This window comes from Gavia stellata, chromosome 4, assembly GCF_030936135.1.
Source record: "Gavia stellata isolate bGavSte3 chromosome 4, bGavSte3.hap2, whole genome shotgun sequence".
NCBI lineage: Eukaryota > Metazoa > Chordata > Aves > Gaviiformes > Gaviidae > Gavia > Gavia stellata.
In genome coordinates this window covers 24269572-24293014 of record NC_082597.1, presented here as the reverse complement: position 1 = coordinate 24293014, position 23443 = coordinate 24269572, and positions in this window count along the sequence as shown.

Sequence of the window (23443 nt, the reverse complement as noted above, 5' to 3'; positions counted from 1 at the left end):
AATGGCAGCTGTAATTTTAATTCCATAATATTTGGTATGTTTTTCTACATATTCATTTATCCCACTTGTTATGTAAATGTTGTACTTGGCTATTAAAACTTAAATGTGACAGACAAGTTGGTAGTTCAGAGGGAGATATTTCAAACCAATGAGTCATTTTACTAGGCTTTAGACTGCTTCAAGAGACTTGATGTCATAAACTTAAAAAGTTTTTGGCCATATGTAATACCAGCCTGATTTACTGTGAAGACCTCCTTTTGAGCACATGCCCTTGTTAACAAAAAGTTAAAGTATATACTTTCCCAGTGCAAAAATAAGGAACTAGCTATTTATAATAACTGTAAAAGTATTTCAAGAACTTCAGAATGAACACAGTAATTTTTTTTAAAATATGATAAAAACAGGTGAACTGAAAAGATATTTTACATTTAATAGCCTTTGCAGAAGCAGTATTGACACTTTCACTGTATTTGAGAGCTAGTATTTATACACTTCCCTACATGCTAAGCAGAAGTTGGCATACAGCAGAATAGCATATACTTGATTTGTTCCCATCACTTCCATATTCCATAGCCCATAAAAGCTAATGCACTATCAATTAGCAGTGTATTATGTTTCATTATTAAAATGAATTGTATCATTGTTTTAAGATAAAATATTTGTATTATACAACATGTTTCTCATGTCATCATGGTCTGTTAACAGTCCTGCTGCCTGTTTGCAAAGGCTCATAAAAGCTACTGGACACCAGGGAGCAGTTTTAGTGGCTTCTGAAGTACAATTTTCATTTAAACTATTCCACACAGCCTTTAGTGCTCTTACAGCAATACCACTTCTCTCTGAATGGATCAAAATAAGCCTTGATGATGGCTAAATATGCCATGGAATTACATATGCACAAATGCTTGTTGTCATGCAAACTGAGAGAAAAATCAAGTATAAAAGATGGCAACGTGTAAAAGGCAGGATAAGCACTTGATGTCAAAACTGAGCATTGAAAGTATCTCCTTTCTTCGTCCCTCTCATGTACAAAAATGTTGTTTGTCTAGGTGCTCTTAAAATCTGGCAGTACATAGCGTAAAACTGCAGATTTTGCTTTCTGGGTGCTATATTACATAGACGTTATTGTTTCACAATTGTTTTGTTAGATCGTAGCCTTACTTGATTTCCATTCCCAGCTACGATAGTTTAAGATTATTTTTTGACAATGTAAATTCAACATTCAAAATATATGTCTACTAGCTATCTATAAATCGTAATATACAGAGTGAGCAACATCCATCAGCTTTGTATATCAATGAAACTCTTTTGTTTGAATTAGTTCCAGTTCTGTGAAGTTTGTTGTTCACTTCTCAGCACAGAATAAATCAAAACAATTCCCTAAGATTTACTTTCTTTCTCCTGACATTCTAGTTTTTGGATGAATGTTCTCAGTGTTTATGTAAATGTATCCATACATTTCTCTGGGCTGTAGGAACATAAGGGAGATTTTGGAAATGTTTTTCTAAATAATTTTCAAACAATTTCTACAACAACTTGCTGCATTGGTCTGGGACCAATGGTCTGAAGGTCACTACGTAAAGGGAGGGGAAAAAGAAGGAAAGAACTTTACACATTGAAATGAAAGGTGTTTCGTTCTCTGTTGCTTGGCAGTTTGTCAAGCCATTTACCCTTCTGTAGTGTAAATCCAGTGGGAACAAATTACTAATGCTTGCAATCTAAATAGTTTACTGAGACAAAAAGCTGCACAAATGATAAAGGTGCAGTTTTATAGAATTTTATTCCTCCTTTTCTGACTGTGAATGAGACTGATGTGCCATTGGGAATACATAAGAAGTCCAAAAGGCACATTCTTTTATGAGTGTCCTAGCAGATGACTCTAATATTGGAGCACGTCACCATGTGAGCCATAAGCTGTAAGTTTCTCCCCAAAATGATTGTTTGTAAATTTAAGATCAGGCCCTATATCTTGAGAACTTTTTCAGCTTCATCCCTACTTGACCTCCCTTCATCTATATACAAATAACTATCTTTATATTTTGGTCAATTTACCAGATTTTATCTGATTAAACAAAGGGGTCACTGTCATTGTATGTATAAGAAACACATAAAATCTTGATAACAAAAAATTGAACACTTTATGAAAAAGTTTAATAGAGGGGAAAAAAATCCATTTTCAGATGATTTTCTCTAAATTCAACTTCTTTCCAGCAGATATATTTAAGTAAGAACAAAGGTAAGCTAAGAGTAACTTTAACTGTAAGGTACATCTATGAATGAATGGGAAATCATGTAAGAAGTATGTCGCGTTAAAAGGAATGCAGTTTCAAAATTTGTCTGTCAGAGTCCCAGGACCTTCACTGATTCGTATATCAGAGCCCCAGCAAAAGGACTTGCACTGAGCAGATGCACAAAAATAAAAATTAGTTATTTTATCGAGAGCGACAGAAACTGATTCGAGATTGCCGTTGATAAATTAGCTAACTACAATAGTGCTGCTAATTAAGGTTAATATTGCTAGAAAACTTGATACTGATACAACAACCCAGGGATAACTTTCACCCAGAGGGTGAGAGGCGCAGCGCTTTGCCAGAGAGGCGCCCCTGCCTGGGGTGGAGGAAGACAACGCAGCCCATCAACTGGTCCGTCAGGTATTGAGGTTCTTCTCTCCCACTTTAACAATCATTTCCTCTGTATTTTATCCCCAAAACTACGAGGTTCCCCCCCATATGTGACACATAGCATGATTTGGGTGGAGAGACAAGTGCTATAGTCATATATGTTTAGCATGATCTCTATAATCTTCATTAGCATATGCAGGGGTGAGAGTTGTAATATGCATTTCACCTGTAATGAGGCAAAGGTCAGTTATCGGACACGAAGCCTTTCAAAGAAACAAAGAACCCCTCAGATTCCTATTATTTTACTGTCTTTGCTGCCCACAAGCACGGCTGTCCTGCCTCCCCAGGGCCCCCTCCTTATCTACACCCTGTGTTAGCCGGGCGAGTCTCCACTCCTCTGGGTCGCACAAGAGATAGCAAGGGCAGTCTTAATGGTTCTTCGTGCACAGGAATCCCACCTCATTATCCAAATTCCATAAAATAATTGAATGGAAAGATCCCAGATAGAGACAAAGTTAGCCAGATCCATGATGAAATATCCTCATCAGATGTTACCAACAGATGGGTAAGGCAGTATGTCTTTTGTACCAATACCCTTTAATAATAAAGTTATGCATTACGATATTGTTTAATTCTGCTAAAATGGTGGTACTACCATCCTAAATAATTAATTTCCTCCTTTTTTTTTCTGTTTCGGAGGTGTCAGTATATAACAATTAGAGGTACTGATACTTTGACTGAAGCACATGCTTCACAGTTGTGTGGTGGTGCATTCCTTCCCTGCTGCTTTGCAATCTCAGGAATTCCAGCTAGGCCTTGGCCTTTGTTCAATGAGTTGGGCGGTTAAGCGTCCCTTGACCATACCAGGAACTCTTGCATGGCTAAAGTGGGGAGCAGCACTGACCGTACCAAGCACTCTTGTTACCAAACTTGAGGTGGGTAATGAGAGCGGGAATAATCAGTCATCCCCTGACAGCCTTGGAACATCCCTTACTTGAACTGTAGCCCTAGTGGAACACTACCAGTGTTAGTGGAATTCCAGTAACTTTCTAGTAACATCTCGCAAACCTAAAAACAGTGGTCCTGAGTGAGGCCCTTTGAGCTCTCCTGGACCACAGCAGGCTGCAACCAGCATCTCCCTCTGGGTGGGACGCCTCTCAGAGTTTGCAAACTCTCCAGTTTGCGAAATTTGGAGGACTGCTGCCAAAACCTGGTGATGAGACCTGGGCTGAAACCCTCTCTTCCTCGAGGCTCAACCCTTGCCTATTGAGAAATGCTGAGACATTTGAAGTGTATATTTCATGGAACTCAAGAGGAATATTTAACAGGTACCTTTGTATATATATCTATATCTTTATGTCTGTGTGCGTACTTGTGTGTGTGAATCAATTTGAGTACTCAAATTGATTATAGCGAGTATAGTACTATCCTTCCAAATCTGTAATCAAGCCACTGTTGTGATTGTAGTAAATTCTATTAACTCACTTTGCAAATGTTAAACTAATCAATGATTAAGTGTTGCTAAAATCTTGTGATCCACCTTAAACTGTGAATGAACCAGATTGCTGTTAATTACATATAATCCTTTAGACATAAACCATTGACCAAGTCTGAGACTAAGATTGGACCTAGCCACAGCTAAGCTCCATCAGGAGTTTAGAAAGCAAGGGGGTCTGCTTTGAACCTTGTGACTCAATGGGAAGGTCTCCCCTACTCTTTGTATTTTTTCCATTAGACATAAACCACTGTCTAAGTCTGGAACTAAGAGTGGACCTAGCTGGTCTTCTCTGAACCTCGAGACTCAATGTGAGGATTTCTTTGTTCCTTGTACCCTTTCCCTTAGACATGAACTGTTGACCAAGTCTGAGATTAAGTCTGGATTCAGCCGCACCTAAACTCCTCTTTAAGAAGCTTAGAAATTCTGAACCTTGTGACTCAATGGGAGGGTCCTCTTTGCCCTTTTCTTCCTCTGGTCTTTCTGTATAAATCATTCTGATTTGATTCTGATTTGATTTTCCTTTGCATGTTTTAGTAAGTCATAGAGTGAACCTTGCCATCAAATTCTGTTAAGTTGCATTTTTAGAATCTTCTATTAAAATCACCTTTGCCAATTTCCTTGACAGTGATTCTTTAAGCGGCGTAAACCACTCATTCGCGACAAGTTTTATGGCTCCTTGAATAGGTCACTAAAGTATGAATATGATGGTACTGTCATACAGTTCTTAAAGGCATAGAAACAGAGCTTTTAAACTGTTTAGGTGCAGCAAAGAGATTTCAAACCTTGTTGGTCATTCATGTCACAGACTGCCAATGGATGATTCAACTCGAGAATGTGATCATTTGGACTGGGGAATCAGAAGTGGCTAAAGTGCTGTTAGACATTTGCTTCTATGTGTGTCTCTGGCAGATAGTACTAGACAGGTAAAACGGAGAGGAAGAATAAAGGCCAGATATAGTACTAGTGAGGTAGCTGAGGACTATATCCTATTTAACTCTGCTCATAACACTGCTCTTGAATAGAACCTTGATGTTTATATTAACTCTTAATTGGACTTCTAGATCAATATATAATAGGTCTTCAAGAGAAAATCTAAAAACATATGGCTCTGGCCTTTTGTCATCCTCCCTATCTTTGTCACCAGATCTGAGACATTACAAAACTGCTAAAACTGTGTGCTCCTCACATGCATAGGCAGAATAGCCCATCATATTCACTTATGGAGATGCCAGCTCGTCACCTAGAACACTAGTTTAAATACGTTCAGGGTAAGTGACAGGAAGAACATTCTACAATTCACTTTCCCATATCTGTTACGCACATAAAATATGTGGACTTATTCTACTTTCTAAGTCTCCTTGCAGACAAAATAAATGTCATCACAACCAGTAACCCCCCTAGAATTTGATCAGGAGCAAAGGAAGCTCTGCAATCAGTAAAATGAATGTCACCCTGCAATGAGAAGGGATTTGGAATTCAATTCCTACTTTTCCATACAAAACAGGAAGAATGCAAGAGGAATGTGTTGATTTCTCTGAAAAACAGTCAGATGCATGATACTTACACAGTAGGAAGTTCCAACAGGCTTTTTGTCTTTCAATAGCACCATCTTTTTCCACACACATCCAACAGAAATGAGATTCAGCCAAACAGGGGTAACTGTTTTAAATAAAAAGAGAGTAGGTTTAGATTTGACATAAGGAAGAAATTCTTTACAATGAGGGTGGTGAGACACTGGAACAGGTTGCCCAGAGAAGTTGTGGATGCCCCATTCCTGGAATTGTTCAAAGTCCCTTTGAATGGGGCTTTGAGCAACCTAATCTAGTGGAACGTGTCTGCTCATAGCAGCAGGTTGGAACTAGATGAAGTTTAACGGTCCCTTCTGTCCCAAACCATTCTGTGATTCTATGATTCTGTGAAACAGTTATAGCATTTTTGACTCCTTAATTCTGTTGCTACTTAACAAACATCCCATTTATAATTCACTTCTTGATTTGATACTGCTATTTGAAGATTTAAACATGGTGGCCTTGAAGTTAATTGTCTGAGCAACTTTTCTTCCTGTTTGTGATGTAAATGTGCTCTATCCAAGCTATATGAGGGCATCATGAGATGCCTAGGCCAGACATCTTAATAAAGCTGAGAAGAATATTTATTAACATAAATAAATAAAATAAAATAAATAAATAAATTGCAGCAAATGCCAGAATTACTTTGTCATCTTAAGCATAAATTTCTTGAAGCTTATATGTATTAACTACTTCAAACATAGTTTACTTACTAGGAGACAGCTGGATCTTATTAGGCATCAGAGTAAAAACAGAACATTTTTATATCATTTTGTCAGTATCTTTTATAATGTTCATCCATGTCATTGAAAAATGTTTTTTCCTATCTTCATATTAGAGCTAGTGAGACAAAGAAGGTTTGTTTTCCCAAGCTGTGTATGCAGTCACTGTTCATAAGATCATAGTTCACAAAAGAAATTGAGCATGACAGAATACATTTGCACATTAAAAAATACTGCTTTTGGTTTCATCATCACCATATACACAAGAAGCAAAATTCTGATGGCATAGACATGCCATCCTATGTCAACAAGTGAAACAGAACACAAGACCTGAGAGAAAAAACTAACCTATATATTGTAAAAAGAAGGATGTTTAAATCACTAAAATATCTTTTCCTGCTTTTGATTAGCAATGTTCAGCAGAGGTATATAGTCTGAGGTGTATTTCTAGCTTGGCATTTTCTCCTTATTTGTCATCAACCCACAAAAATGAGGTATTTCGGCCTGAATTTGTACTTTAGTTCACTGTTCATTCACATATTTCAGATCTGTGCCCCAGATTTTCCTTTGGGTCCTCAAGTACTGCAACCACAAAGTATCAGGAAAAAACAGTATGTCAAAGCAAGACAGTGTGAAAGATAATGCTCTTGGTCCTTTCCTGCTAGTTGAGAGTGGTGATAGCTAGTAAATGCTTCTCCTCCTCTCCATGCAAAAATCCCATAAATTAGCTGAAACCACAGGTATTAAGCTAACCTATTTGACTTTGGGTTTTAAAAAGGATGGCAAAATACTTGCACATATGGCTGGGACACATGATGTTAACTAGCATGTCAAGAGCAGTACTGCTTATGAAACTTTCCCTGTTCCCATCCAAAACTAAATGGTTTAGCTTAACAACTTTTATTAGCTAAATTATCAGGTGGGTATAACAATGCCTCTCACTTCACATTGGGAAAGAAAGTGGAGGAGAAACGATGGTGTGGGCTTTGAAGCACAACCGACAGCTAAATGGTAAATCACTTCCCAGATGATGATACTCCTGCATCTATGTGTCCTAAATGGCACATGCTGTGTGTTAGGATCAGATCCAATCTACCCAGTGTATGTACCAAACTAAGCACAACACTCAATAAGAATGCTGTGAAAATAACTAATATGCATTCTTGGGTTTTTTTGTAAGTAAACATTTACTTTGTGACACTGTACTTGCAAGAGGTAAACAAGAACAAAAAACACAATTGGAAGAATCAAAAAAACTGGCAAAAACTTTCAAATGTATGAACCCATTTTTGGAAAAGAAGAATGGAATGATTCTTAAAGTAGAACCTCTTAGGTCTAGCTCATATTCCTGGTAAAAAAATGTGAGCTGGCAGATTATTAGATGAGGTGGACTGGACTAGTTCTATTGAATTAAATGAAGCCACACTGATTTACCTTAGGTGAAGATCAGGACTTTAACCTGTACGTGTAACTTAATACTTGTAAGTGGAAATCGTAACTTTAGTCAGACTGCTTGGGTGGTTCTTTCATTTCTTGGATGGTTCTTTCATTTCACACATGATTAAGTGATTTCCTACATTAAAATCCAAAAGAAAAATCATTACATGCGGAAAGCTCAATAATGTATGGTACTTAGCACTTTCAATTCTATGGAGGTTAATTCAGGCTGAATAATCTCAGTGTATGCAGGACCAATGCCTGGAAAGCAATGAACTCATAAGAATTAGGCATCCTATTTTGTCAATTATTCTTATTATGTTACAATTTTTAACATCATATGCATCTATTATTTTCTTTAACACCTCAATGAACTGTTTGGCACACTGAGTTAGATTTCATTTCCTAGTATATGTTGATCTGAGGAGAGCTTTCACAGATATAAACTCATGCAATCAAAGAGACACTGACTCTATCACATTTCACTTGAAAAATTCATATAAACTATCCTGCAGAGAATACAGCCAATGGACTGAAATCTGGCTAAAAGTCTATAACAAAGAGTAATGAAAATTAACAATAAAATAAGTATATGGGAGGTATCTTGTGATGACTGTAGAGGCCAGAGTTCTGACCTCCATTTAATATGTTCATTGATAAACTGGAAGAGAAATGAGAATGTTAATAAAGCACGCAGATAATATTAAATGAAAAGATCTGAGATAAATATTCAAGATCAAGATGTATGCCAAATGCTCCTGGATAAGTAGAAATAAGGAGTCTAAATAATGCTGATACACAGCTTAACCTTTGCAAACTGCTTGTTTGAATATATTCCTGCTGTGGCTTTCTGCTGCAATCACCTACTCTCTTAACAGCTTATTGCCTTTGTTCTTTCCCTTTCAGATTTTTTTTTATATAGATGCTTTTATGAATCTTCATCGACTAGTTCTTGCAAGAATTCTACAGTTGCTTTTCAAAATTTCCAGTTTTTTTTTTTTTAAATTGGGCATTAATTTACAACATAATAATCTCAAGAACTGTTAATGCACGTGCAGATAATATCAGACTCTATTTTACTCACTGTTTTCAGTGAGCAATGGACATGCATTAGAAGAAACACATGGACCGTCTAGAGAAAATGCCAGACATAACTAAAGGATAAGAGTTTATTTCTCCAAAGTACAAAGAATGAGAAATTAACTGCAGGTTTGACAAGATACTAAGAATATCCCCCTAATCTATCTGGGTTTTTTCTGTACAAGCAGAAATAAAGAATTAAAGCAGTGTGAAGATGACCAATTCTGTATATTTCAGCTTTCAGTTTTTAACTTCTGTCCTTGGATTCCTTCTAGATTCTGATTTTTTGAAGACAAAGTTTTGTTTGGATGCTACTCCAGGTAGCACAAAAGAAAATTTAGTGTCCTGGAACAACCAAAATAATGAGTGATTCACCTAGTTGACTATAAATACGTACACCTGACTTTTTTATCTACCTTGCTTCTGTAATCAATGGTAAAAAGTAGGCCACTCTGAGGCTTTGCTCATCTTATTCTAAAGTAGGTGTTTAAAATAGCCAGAAAAATTCTGGATTACTAAAGTTCCTGGTTCTCTCTTTTTCACATTTCATTCCATAAATATCAAAGCAGAATATTTTGACATTTTTACAGTATTTCATTCAGGTTCATTTAGTCAAATGAAGCTTCATTAGAATAAAAGGATTTCTCTAAATAGTTGGCACATCTTTGGGGAAAATAATTTTGATATAAACTTTCCAATCCTCTCTGGTTGTTTCTCATATGCATAAGATTTTAAGGCAGAGTCATGCTGTTTCTAACTGCAGCCTTCTGAATAATGTTCTTATATTCTAAATTAATGTAAAGAAACACCAGTGTTGATTTCTTTGTTATTCTGCCTTATGGCATGAATAGTAATTTGTAAAGACCTTGTATAGTGTCCGAAATAGATTGCCTCAGACATTTTAGCCGTTAGGTTAGTTGCTGCTGGACTCTTATTCACCAATATTCTTAATAGGATGTTTAAGATGATAGCTTCAATACTGCTTTTTTTTTCCCCATTTAATTTCCTTTGCTCTTCAGAGTCACTAAAGCTTAAGCATTTATATGCTTATTGAATCTCTTGCTTTTGAATCACTATCTGGTTCTTGGGTGGGAAATTGATTTGGTACAAATAGGCAGAGTAATAAATCATTTCATCCCCTTTGTTTAATGCCTTGAAGCCCTTTTGTTCTTTTTTTGTCTTTAACCATAGGTCTTGATCAGCTTTAAAAAAATGATAAAAGCATAATCAGAGCTCTCCACAGGTTTCCTAAGTCCTTGAACATTGGAGTGTGAATGATCAGATCCTCTTTTTTCAGTGCTCAGTTGCTAATGCACTGTTCTAAATGATAGTGAATGCTGAAATTGTTGAATTGTTGACAATAGAAACAAAAGGTTTACAGGTACATCATAATGTCCACATATTTAAATAAAGGGTTTTGATGAACTTGTAAAGCTCTTGAAGGAATGCTATAAATAAGTAAAGACTTTTCTCTGTCACTCTATGTGCTTAAGGAAATTGTATGGTCCAAAATAAAAAAAAATTAGAAAGACAGAAGATAAAATTATATATATTGTTAAAAAAAAGAGGGTAGGAATTAATCTTCCCCAAATCTAGATACCTAAAGTGCATTATTCTGATATGACTTATTTGACTAGGCTCTGTATAGACAACAGAGACCTTTGGAAGCATATCTAATACTTGTGGGAGTAACTGTCTTCCAGTTATTTCTTTTCTTTGATTAAAGAGGACATCAAGATGATTAGGTCAGATTAGGCACTGAACTTAGAAATGAATATACAAATACCACTCAAAAAGATAATTATGTTAGACTGCACAGTAAATAAATTTGGGTGCTGATTCCCTTTATTTTATACTTCCTCAGGAAAGAAAGCAAAATGTATCCGTCAAAAAGTATTCCTGAAATACCTGTTCATCTCCAGGGATAAAAAATATGTCAAAATCTGTATTTTATGATTCTTCTGTATTCTATCTCTCTCACTATCTGTCTGTTCTCAGCTGCTAGGTATTGTAGATGGGAGTCATTGAACTACATGCAGACATATTCGAACTACATGCAGACATATTCGATGAGGACATGTGAACCAGGACTCGTGTGCACCCTGTGAGTCTCCCTGGCAAACAGAAAGGAATGGGTACTTCAGGGTAGTGATTAATTTCATTCTAAAGCAGACTTCTAAAATAATCTGGATTTAATTGTACCCTCTTTGTCTTCATTTAACTACAAAAACAGTATCAGGTAGCTAGTTCAAATGCAGAGATTTACAGTATAGGCATTTAAAGTTAGGTAATATTATTCCTCCCCTGTGAGGCATTATTTCTGATTAATGGTTTATTTATGATGTACTAAAGATTTGATTATATCTTGTCTAGGTGTATCTAAGACAGGTTTAACCTGGTTGTGTGAAATACTAACAGCTGTGTTCCCATGGCATAGCAGATCCCAGCTTAACTGATTTTTTTTTTTTTTTAACTTAAATGATTTTCTTCTAAACACCAGACAAAAAGTATTCTGGTAAGAAGTTGAATTAAAAGAGTCATTTTATGTATTTGAATAAATAGTCTGAAATGAAATATTAAATTTAACTTTATGTGCAGCATATTGAAAATACTTACTCCTTTACAGTAGTGTAATACATTTGTAAGCCTCAAAGTATTTATTTCTGAAAGAAAGAAAACCTACCACATCACTTAAAATATCACTGTATCCAACTAAAAGTCAAAAATCCAAACAGGATCAGAAAAATCAAAGATAAAATAAATGATCTTGCCTTATGTTGTGACAGTGTTTCCATGGGTACAGTCTCCAGGTGCTCTTGTATCTATTCTGAGATAAAGAGAATGGAGAGTGCCACAGGAATGTGGCTTATTTCCTGTGTAGTCAAGGAACACCACTTGTTCTCTTCACTAATGGAGGAAAAGCTTCATGGCACCTTTTCAGTTAGTCACCTATGGCTTGAATAGATATTGTTCATGTCCAAACCTTCTAGTCTAACACTACTTGAAGTCAGAAACAGCCTGTCCAGTGAAATGGTGCTAAAGGTGCATTGCAAATCCGTGAATTGACCACAGGCATATTTATAAAAACCCTAAAACAGTTTTGCCTTTTCAGAGACAAATCCTGCTCAGGTGTGTTAAGTTTCCAAATGCAAACAAAAGTCACATTTCTGTACATATGAGAATACATAGTCTTACCTGATAATATTCAGCTCTTCCCTTGCACTCAATCTCAGCAATGAAATATAGAGGTCAAGTGGGAATGTTAGGGTTATAGTAAAGATGTCAGTAGTAAAGCTGTTGGCAGCAAGGTGTGTGGAGTAAGAACTTCCTAGGTTGGTTACTCCAGTTGTGTGAATGAATATGTAAGTATCAACGTCTGAAGAATGGAGAACCAGCAGCACTAGTCCTTATTAATCACTTTCCTTTGTGTCACCATCCCTCTATTCACCTGTCATCATGGAAGACAGGCAGGAAAGTTCTGCAACTCTGAATAAGTAAACAGCTTTTATGAGCAAATGACAGTGGTGTGATACATATTATAGACTCATATTCCGTCCATAGAGCTCTGAACCTCTCTTTGTGGGTTTAAATGACTGTTTTGAAAAGAGTTATCTCATTTAATGTCTATCTGCATAGGTCTTGGCTGCAAAGGGAAGAAAATACATACACATGGAACTAAAAAAATAAACTCCAGGAATTATCATAAGGATCAAATCCCAAATCTGTTTACTTCAGAATACTAATTTTGCCAGTGACAACAGCCATAATCAGATTGCACAGAAAGGCATAAGCCTCTGGCTCTAATGACTGGAGATTAGTTTAAACCACAGAGAACAAGATTTATTATCCCTTACTTTTCCTTTTTTTTTTCTTAATGTAAGCTCTGGCTGTCTGCTGTCTGTTGATGATTCACTTTTTGATAAATGCTGCACTTTAATCCAATGTGGTCTGAGAGAAAGTCTTTCCTTTTAGTCATGAATTTCATATTATTCACAATTGAAAGGAAATTGGTTTAGAAATTGAATTTATAAATCAGCTGGCCAAGCCATCTAAAATCAGACTTGTTCAAAAGTAGAATACTATTATTCCAATAAGAAACTACCCTATTTTCTTTCTTCAGTACAGTAAGTTTAAGAAGGTATAAAACTGAAGTCCACTGTTTCTTTTTTTTCCTAGTTCTACTATTACTGTTGTATCCACATATTTTTCAATAATAATAATGCTGTATTGCTTTATGACTTGAACATGATGAATTTTGTTTTAGAATTTTGGCTGGCAGCCAAAGAAAATTATGTTCTTATATCTCCCAAGGGCAAAAAAAAAAAAAGTTTAATTTGTATATTTTATTTGTTCTAGGGCACTTAGGTCTTTTCTTTTTTGTAGGGTAAAGTTACAGCTGTAATTTTGCTGATTTAATTAGTTCAAATATGTTTATAAAGTAAAACAGACCAGTACATTAATTTGTGTTGTAAGCCTCTCAGTGGAGAATGGTTATGTATGATCTGTTAGCACTTTGAAATGTAGACAGCTGGCATATGATTGCATTGTGTGTTGTGTTTTTAATAAACAGAATGATTTGATACTATGAATGGATACTTTTCTAGATTCACCACCTATAGTCTTAGAGAAGAAGGATATTTATAGTTATATGGACAGTCTTAGACTTCAGCAATGACGAATTTGCATGTGACATTGTTTTTTAATCAAAGACAATTTTACGTTTGACCTAGTTAAGTATGATTTGGCTCACATAGTCGGAAACATTAGTCTTGCCCTAAACAATGTCTTTTCTCTGAAACAGATTTTCTGTTCAATAAAAGGCTAAAAAGTGTTTTGCAAAATTCAGCCAAAAATCCATCAGGTCATGAAAGCTCAGTTGAAAATCTTGGAGCCAAGTCAAAATAAAAGAAAGATTGTGTACTAATTTTGTTATTTGCTCTTTCATTGCATTTCTTATTTCTTCTTTAAACTGAAAAAAAAAAATTCCATCTAATAAAGTAGTAGCTTAATCTGAAAATATTTTAAAATGTAGGACCAATGGAGGCAGTGAGAGATTTTATATCCTTTCCTAAACCACTTAAAAATTAAAATATCCAATTTGACATTTTTTCCTTGGAAGGAGTTTTCATTTAGAAAAATAATAAATAGATCTTTCTTTAAGGAAAATGAGCTTAGTCAGAGTATTCTGGTCTGTTAGTGATCCTGCAGACTGCAGCTATTTCTGCTTGATTCAAAACAGGGGCAGAATTATTCTTCAGCTACTAGATTTGGGGAACAACTGCTAGGGATGTAGGATTTTCTTAGCCAAAGGCCTTCCAAGTAGTCTCAGAGCAGTTATGTTGATTTTTCCCTGTGCAAAATCAATTTTTCTATTTTCTTTCCTGTCTTGAAAAGTCAATGCCTTCCCCCATCCCACAAAACTTGGAGTTTTCGAAAAGGATAGTTTTTGGTAGGATAGAGCATGCCTGGCAAAAAATCCAGTGAGTTTTATTTCAGCTCTTCTCTGTACCATTTACAATTCCTCTAGTACTTTTAGCTTGTCTGCTGGGTGTCGTTGTAATTCCTTCATGTTAAAATATCTTATATTGGGAACCCCAGGGAACTTATTTCCCTTCCCTTCCCTTCCCTTCCCTTCCCTTCCCTTCCCTTCCCTTCCCTTCCCTTCCCTTCCCTTCCCTTCCCTTCCCTTCCCTTCCCTTCCCTTCCCTTCCCTTCCCTTCCCTTCCCTTCCCTTCCCTTCCCTTCCCTTCCCTTCCCTTCCCTTCCCTTCCCTTCCCTTCCCTTCCCTTCCCTTCCCTTCCCTTCCTTTTTCCCTTCCCTTCCCTTTTCCCTTCCCTGACAAACTAGCTAATCATTAATCAGCCACGTATGTGTTAAACCATAAACCATGAAACCATACATAGGTCATGGGAATACTCTGTTCTACAGCCAAGTGATTGATTTGAGGCAAAAGTCTGAAAGTTTAAATCTCCTTAAGGGAGGATGTGAAAAGCTCAGCTTCATGAGTAGTTGACTTGGCTATGAGGCTTTTTTGAGGATGTTCAGGAGAAAGTTGTGTCTGCTCTTTTGGGAGATGCAACATTAATTGCTTTTACTAGCATCAGACTGGTCATCTTTGTAAAAGCCAAGTTTCACACTTATCCTACTTTGCTCAGACATAATCCCTTGAGATCCTCAGACCATTAGCTACATTATTAGTATCCTACTCTTTATATTTAAAAATCAGAAGCATCAAGTGCTCTACGTAGCTTCTATTTTACTCATAACTGGTATTCAGTCTGCAGAAGTTATTTTTTCTTTAACACAACAGTTTTAAAACTAAATGTTAAGCTGGGAATGAGAAATAGAAGTAACTAAGTTAGGCATTGAGAAATTAATGTGATTCTAGGATTTTGTTTCTATAGAAGTATTATCTTTAGTTATAGAATCAAGTTACAATGAATGCCAAAACTTATTATAGGAGAAGAAATGAGGAGTGATTACTATGGATATGACCACAATTACCAGACAGGAAATTATACAAGAATTAAAATTGACCCATTTCTCAGATACCTCAGTGTAATCATTTTAGAAGCAGGTAACTTCATAATCTAACACATAGATCAAGGAGCTGAGATTATGGTATTGCCATGGCAATGCACAGTGTGCTGGCTGATAGTTCTTATAACTTTTTTGTCCTCTCTTAGCCCTTCTCTGGACAACTTTTTGGAGCAAATACCAAGACCCAGTGAGCCACATTTTGCCTCAGAGTCAGCAGAATCCACAAGACTACCAACAGCTCTACATTTTCGTTGTCTGCCTTTCTCCCTTCACTGGTATTCAAAACACCTCATATTTAAATGTTGTCTGTTAATTCATTAATATTCCATTTACTCCCTCTCATCAGTCATTGATGGGGATGTCAAACAAGGCTTGGGACTGATCCCCAGAACTGCTCCAGGACATAAAAGCTTCCCACCACATATACTACAGTTGACTATTGCCCTACAGTTTTTCTTAAGATTTATAGTCCACAGGTCAACAACCTTTGTGGAACAAAGATTTTCAGTGAAGACTTCATGTGACAATTTGTCATCCTGAAGCTCATGCACAATTTAGCATTTTCTGAAAACAATTTATTGAATGTTGAAATATTGCAAGACATTTTGTTTTCAGAGAAACCTACCTAATGTACTGCAGTAAAACACCCACTTGTTTATAATTTTTTTGCATATATTTGTTCGTAATTACTATAATTTCTTCCCTTAATCAGCCAGATTTCCTTACTTGTTTGTTTTTTGGTTTTTTTCCCCTTTCGTCCAGCTCTTGAGAGCAAAGAAAGAAAATGCATCACTACAGTAGTGCTTATCCAAAGTAGCTCTTAGATTTTAAGTGAAGCAGGAATAATTATGGCCAATGTTTATCAGTTGTGGAAACTCCAGAAATTCACAGTTTAGATCTGGAGGTGTTGACATTTTTTGAAGCTTAGCCATAAGTCATTAAGTTAAACTTCATATAAAAGAAGATCCCAAGGTGTAAAAGACAAAACAAAATTCTAACAGGATTTCAGTGTATTTTACTTGCGCTCAGTACTATTCTCCTTCAGACTCATAAAATCGAAGAATGGCAGGTTGGAATGTGAACTACAACATTTTACCATTACAGGCATTGAATAGCAAAAATGTATGTAGCGTATTATATACTTCAAGTTTAGGCTTTGTATGTTAATTCCCTCTTTTGCTATTATTAGCTCAAATATAATGTTCTAAATCACTCATGACTTGATCCAAAAAATAGGTTTATTATTTTTCTGTTCTTATGCATTTCTTTTACGCTATTTAACACTGTTTGCTGCATGAATATTGAATAGCTGTAGATATGAACAGGATTTTATTTTGCTTTTGAAATTGTTCTCCCTTTTGACCAAGTGATTACAATGAAATGCTTTTTATTCCCACAGAGATGTACAAAAGTGTATGAAAACAAGATAGGAGTAACTCAGAAACTTCCTGAGTATAACAACCTCCACAGCAAATTTTCAGGTTAGAACACCCAGCTCAAACATAAAAACTCAAAGCTGCATAGGCTTGCCCTGCTCAAGGGGAAGGTTTTAAGATGTTTAGCACAATACTTGGAATAAATACAATAAAGAACTTAGAATATGAGGATGGGGATGGAGGGTAGGGGTAGAGGTTTATTGAAAAATGCTGCAGTGGGTTGACCCTGGCTGGACGCCAGGTGCCCACCAAAGATGCTGTATCACTCCACTTCCTCAGCTGGACAGGGGAGAGAAAATATGACTCCCCCTGAGTGGCACAGAGGGACAGGGAATGGGGGTTGCAGTCAGTTCATCATACGTTGTTTCTGCCGCTCCTTCCTCCTCACACTCTTCCTCTGCTCCAGCGTGGGGTCCCTCCCACAGGAGACAGTTCTCCGCAAACTTCTCCAACGTGGGTCCTTCCCACAGGCTACAGTTCTTCATGAACTGCTCCAGCATGGGTCCGTTCCACGGGGTGCAATCCTTCAGGAACAGACTGCTCCAGCGTGGGTCCCCCGCGGGATTGCAAGTCCTGCCAGCAAACCTGCTCCAGTGTGGGCTCCTCTCTCCATGGGTCCACAGGTCCTGCCAGGAGCCTGCTCCAGCATGGGCTTCCCACAGGATCACAGCCTCCTTTGGGCATCCACCTGCTCCTGCATGGGGTCCTCCATGGGCTGCAGGTGGATATCTGCTCCACCGTGGACCTCCACGGGCTGCAGGGGGACAACCTGCTTCACCATGGTCTTCACCAGGGGCTGCAGGGGAATCTCTGCTCCGGCGCCTGGAGCACCTCCTCCCCCTCCTTCTTCACTGACCTTGGTGTCTGCAGAGTTGTTTCTCTCACATATTCCCACTCCTCTCTTCTCCAGCTGCCATTTTGTGGTTGTTTTTCTCCCTTCTTAAATATGTTATCTCAGAGGTGCTACCAGTGTTGCTGATGAGCTCGGCCTTGGCCAGTGGCAGGTCCATCTTGGAGCCGGCTGGCATTGGCTCTATCAGACACAGGGGAAGTTTCTAGCAGTTTCTCACAGAAGCCACCCCTGTAGCCCCCCAGCTACCAAAACCTTGCCACACAAACCCAATACAAATGCTTGCCTGTTTTTTTATTGTGAAAGGATGGGTTTTTTGCTTCCAGGTGACAGTGAAACACAATGCAGGATGGTGGAATAAAGTCAATATCCTTTAACTTTATTCACAGACTAAAAAAACCTTCACCGGTATTAACAGCTGTAAAAGGGCTAGTTTGGCTAGGATACACTTAGTTTCCCAGAGTCATCATGGAGATTACAACATGCCCTGGTCCTACTACACTGCATGCCAGCAAGTAGCAGCTGCCCTAAACCAACATAGTATATCCCATTTCTCCATGTTCCATTGCCTGGATGTCCTTGGTGCCAGCAGCAGCTGGCTTCAGCTTTTCCCTGCTGTGACTTTCCCTCAGCTGTTCTGGGATGAGGCTGGAACTGGCTGCTGTAAAAACCGAGAAAGACATTCATTAGGGAGCAGGGGAAGTGGCAGCTGAGTGGCTGCTGGAAAGGAGCCTGCATGAGGCTGCCACACCATTCCCTGAAGGCCAGAAACACCTGTGAGGAGGAGGAAAGGAGAGGACATTCCTCAGACTTCGTCTTACTCAGAAGAGTACAGACATTTCTGAATATTGGTGACTATGTAAAAATTTAGGGTACGTCTCCTCTGTCAGTTCCTACCATTCCTCTGTGCAATGTTGAACAGTCATGTTGAACTGTGTCCTAAGAGACAGGGAAGTGAATAGGGAGTTTGTACAAATTGAAGACTGCAGCATCCAAGGATGACTGTGGAGAAAGAGAAAGCCCTGGCATCACCTTATGATGTTGTCTCTTCTGTGAAATGAAGTGTCCCAGGGAGATCTCTGTTTCCCATGGAGAACAACACAGCTGGGAACAGGAAGGGTTCCTGGGACCTGCTACTCAGACCCCCAGAGCTATCCTGGCCAAAAGTTTGATAGTATCAGAATGGTTGTGGATATGATCCTCCCTCTTGTTACTGTGAAAGATTAAAATAATAACTGTCATCACTAATATCTCTTCTTTGAGAGAAGGAGATACAAATAGTAACCAAAAGTGGCTAGTGGCTAGTAAGCATATAAAGGGATGGGGAAGAGGAGTCCAAGTAGAACAGAATGTATATACATAGCCAACTGTTTAATCTTAACACTTTTAATAGTGTAACGTCACATACCTTGTGCATGCTCTTGCTGAAGTTTAACACGATCAAGGGAGTAGGTAGAGGCTATAGTTACTAGGGTGAAATTGTGGACACAAAGGAAGAAGACTAGAAACTTTGGGAATGGGAAGAAGATAGCAGCTGAAAGATAAGAACAGCTACACTTCTGAAACTGCCTTTTTGGACTGAACACTTCCAATTCTCTTGAAGGCACAAACACATTGTTTTAACAGTCACTGACTGAAGTTAAAATGATAGGGGCAGAAATGAAAGAGAAATAATTCTGTTTTCCCTCATCCTACATGACACAAGACAAGCAGCCCACTTAAATAACAGAATATCCCCAGTATATATCTTAATTCAGCTTAGAGTGGAGAAGAAAGAAAACATAGTCCAAATAGAAGAAGCCTAGCCTCTTATTTACATGCTTTGTTGCCACGTGTGCCTGACTGCTTGTTTCATCTTTCATCAACCACTTGTCTAGTAATCCAACTGAATCTAAACTCTATGATGCACTAGGAATTCCACCAGCAAATTTAGCTTTCCTTTCTCTGTCAGTCTCTCAAGAAGGTATCATAAGCCCTTTCATTTGTATTTTTAACATAATTTATAAGCTAGGGGAACTAATGATCACCTCAGTTGTTCATAAAATTCCTGAACCAGGCACTCACGTTATACACATCGTTGAATGAAGTTTTATTTCAATTTATTCTGCCTAAAGATCTGAATCCCTATGAATTCTCATTTCATGTAAAATAAGGTCCCTGACTTAACAATAGAGTATGATAGAATGCAATGATTTTTTTTAAGTTGCACAGAATAATTAAATATTTTCTAATTTAAATGAAAACTTCTCTTATATTCCACTGTTTTAATTAGTAGTTTAAATTTTCAACATTTAATTATTATACAGTATTTTTAAAACATCAAGATAATAATTTATCTTGTGCTATAGTAAGCTACTTTTAAAAAGGAAGTTTAAAAAAAGTGGAATATGAAAAAAGTTGAAAGTGGGATAAATATAAATTCAGTTAGGAGCAGGTAAAAGTAAGATGTTGTAGTTTATTGTGTGGAATTCCACCTCACTGGAGACTGATCTTTTTTCTGCAGGTCTTTTTGGGGGTTTGTGAAAAGCTTTGTTTTATAGAGAAGAAAGAAGAAATATTTTGAAAGTAAAAATACCATAGTACTTGAATGGATTTTATTGATCTTTGAATGAGACAACTATTTATTCTGGAGCTTTAGTCTGTATTAACATACATTTCTCTTTTTATCAGGTAGGCATAGTAAATCTAAAATAATGCATATATATGTCAGAAATACCTGATAACCACCCCATTTGCCCACGCACAAAAAAATAAAATATCCAAGAACAGGCTTTTAGAGTAGGGTTGTAATTCATTCATAATTTATATCTTGATTTCCTTTGTGACTGGCTTTATTGCAGGATAATATTCACATCAGTAGACATTATTCAACTGTTGTCCATGCATGGAGAGAATAAATGATCTAAAACAGTAAAGGTGTTTAAATTTCTTTTTTCATACTTTACTTTTTATGAGGGAATTTATTTTGCTTTCCCAAGCACAAGAACCAAAGAGAAAAGTAATTTTAAGTAGCATAACATTCTGAAATGGATCACATAGTTTCTTCAGGTTTGGTTTTATTTAATGATTGTAGGAACAGAAAACTTTACGTTCTCTCAAGTAAGTCCATTTGCCTTAGAGTAGTACTTCCTAAGTACCTCTCAGCACCTCTTCATCCTCTCATTGATTCTTCACTTACTAGTGTTCACTAATTTCTTCCACCTATCTGGAATTTGCTCCCAGCAAACCTATCTGAATTGATTTCTTAGAGGACATCAAAGACAGAAACAGCTGTTTTTGAAATTTGCCTGTAAGACAGCAATAGTGAGGAATCTTACCTCTATCGTCCTATTCAATGTGATTCTGCCCAGTGTCATGTGAAAGAAGAGCCCTTGGGCTTCTAAAACTGCAGATACATCTGTTACCACTAGCTCTCCCACGCATGGGTAGAAGAGTTATCTTTCCAACTCCTAGACAAGACTTATCAGTAATACCAGAAGGAAATACTCATCTATACCTTCTGAAAGGCTGTTTTTATGGTGCTTGTTATTCTTCAAAAGTCTCGGTGAGGATCGAGCCATTGTGGTTGAAAATAAATTCATGCTAACCGAAAAAAACCCACTGGCCTGTACACATTGTAAAGTGTATTCAAAGGCATGCTGGTCACAGGAAAAAATGCGCTAGAAGAAAAGGTTCCTCTGACAATGGGCACAGAATTGCAGAAAAGTGGAGGCTGGCAGGTACCCCTGGAGATTCTCTGCTTCAACCCTCTGTTAAAAGCAAGGCCAGCTAGAGCAGGTTGCCCAAGACCATGTCCAGTCGGGTTTTGAATAGCTTCAAAGATGCAGACTCCCAAGCTTCTCTGGGCAAACTCTTCCAGTGTTCAACCATCCTCAGACTTATTTTTTCACTATGTTTAAAAGGAATTTCCTATGTTTCAATTTCTGCTCATTGCTTACTGTCCTGTCACTGGGTACCACTGAGAAGAGTCTGTCTCTGACTTCTTTAATATCTGCCATCAGGTGTTTATACATATGGATAAGCTCACCCTGAGTCTTCTATTCACCAGACTGAACAATCCCCGCTCTCAACCCCTCCATGTAGCTCGGATTCTCCAGTCTCTTATTCATGACTCTCTCCAGTATGTGTGTTCCTTTCATCTACTGGGGAGCCCAGCACTGGGCACATTACTCCAGGTGTGGCCTCATCAGTATGCCATCTGAGTAGTAGTACGATCACATCCTTTGATCTGCTGGCAACACTCTTCCCAGTGCACCCGAGAATGTTGTTGGCCTTCTTTACCTCAACAGCATAATTCTGGCTCATGTTCAACCTGTAGTCTACCAGGACCTGCAGGTCCTTTGCTGCAGAGCTGCTTTCCAGCCCCAGCCTGTACTGGTGCATGGGATTATTCCTCCCCAGGTGCAGGACTTGGCTTTTCCAGTTGTTGAACTTTATAAGGTTCCTGTCAGACTATTTCTCCAACCTGTTGAGGTCCCTCTGAACCCTCTGATGTATTAATCACTCATTCCAATCTTGCATCATTTGCAAAATTGGTGAAAGTGCACCCTGTTCCATCATCCAAGTCATTAATGAAGATCTTGAACAGTATTGGACCCAGTATGGACCCCTGGTTATGCAACTAGTGACTGCCCTCTGGGCTTTGTGCCACTGATCACAGCCCTTAAAGCCTGGCCATTCAATCAGTTTTCAGTCAACCCCGCTTTTCACTTACCTAAGTGTATTGGGTTTGCGTGGCAGCACTTTGGTAGCAGGGGCGGCTACAGGGATGGCTTCTGTGAGAAGCTGCTAGAAGCTTCCCCTATGTCTGATAGAGCCAATGCCAGCCCACTCCAAGACGGATCTGCCACTGGCTAAGGCTGAGCTAATCAGCAACTGTGGTAGCGCCTCTGTGATAACATATTTAAGAAAGGGGGGAAAAACCAGGAAGCGGCAGCCGGAGAAGAGAGGAGTGAGAATATGTGAGAGAAACAACTCTGCAGACACCAAGGTCAGTGAAGAAGGAGGGGGAGGAGAGGCTCCAGGCGCCGGAGCAGAGATTCCCCTGCAGCCCGTGGTGAAGACCATGGTGAGGCAGGTTGTCCCCCTGCAGCCCGTGGAGGTCCACGGTGGAGCAGATATCCACCTGCAGCCCATGGACGATCCCCATGCAGGAGCAGGTGGATGCCCAAAGGAGGCTGTGATCCTGTGGGAAGCCCATGCTGGAGCAGGCTCCTGGCAGGACCTGTGGACCCATGGAGAGAGGAGCCCACACTGGAGCAGGTTTGCTGGCAGGACTTGCGATCCCGCGGGGGACCCACGCTGGAGCAGTCTGTTCCTGAAGGATTGCACCTCATAGAAAGGACCCATGCTGGAGCAGTTCGTGAAGAACTGCAGCCCGTGGGAAGAACCCACGTTGGAGAAGTTCGTGGAGAACTGTCTCCTGTGAGAGGGACCCCACGCTGGAGCAGGGGAAGAGTGTGAGGAGGAAGGAGCGGCAGAAACAACATGTGATGAACTGACCGCAACCCCCATTCCCTGTCCCCCTGCGCCGCTCAGGGGGAAGAGGTAGAAAAAAATTGGGAGTGATATTGAGCCCGGGAAGAAGGGAGGGGTGGGGGGAAGGTGTTGGGTTTTTTTTTTACTTCTCATTATCCTACTCTGGTTTTGATTGGTAATAAATTAAACTAATTTCCCCAAGTCAAGTCTATT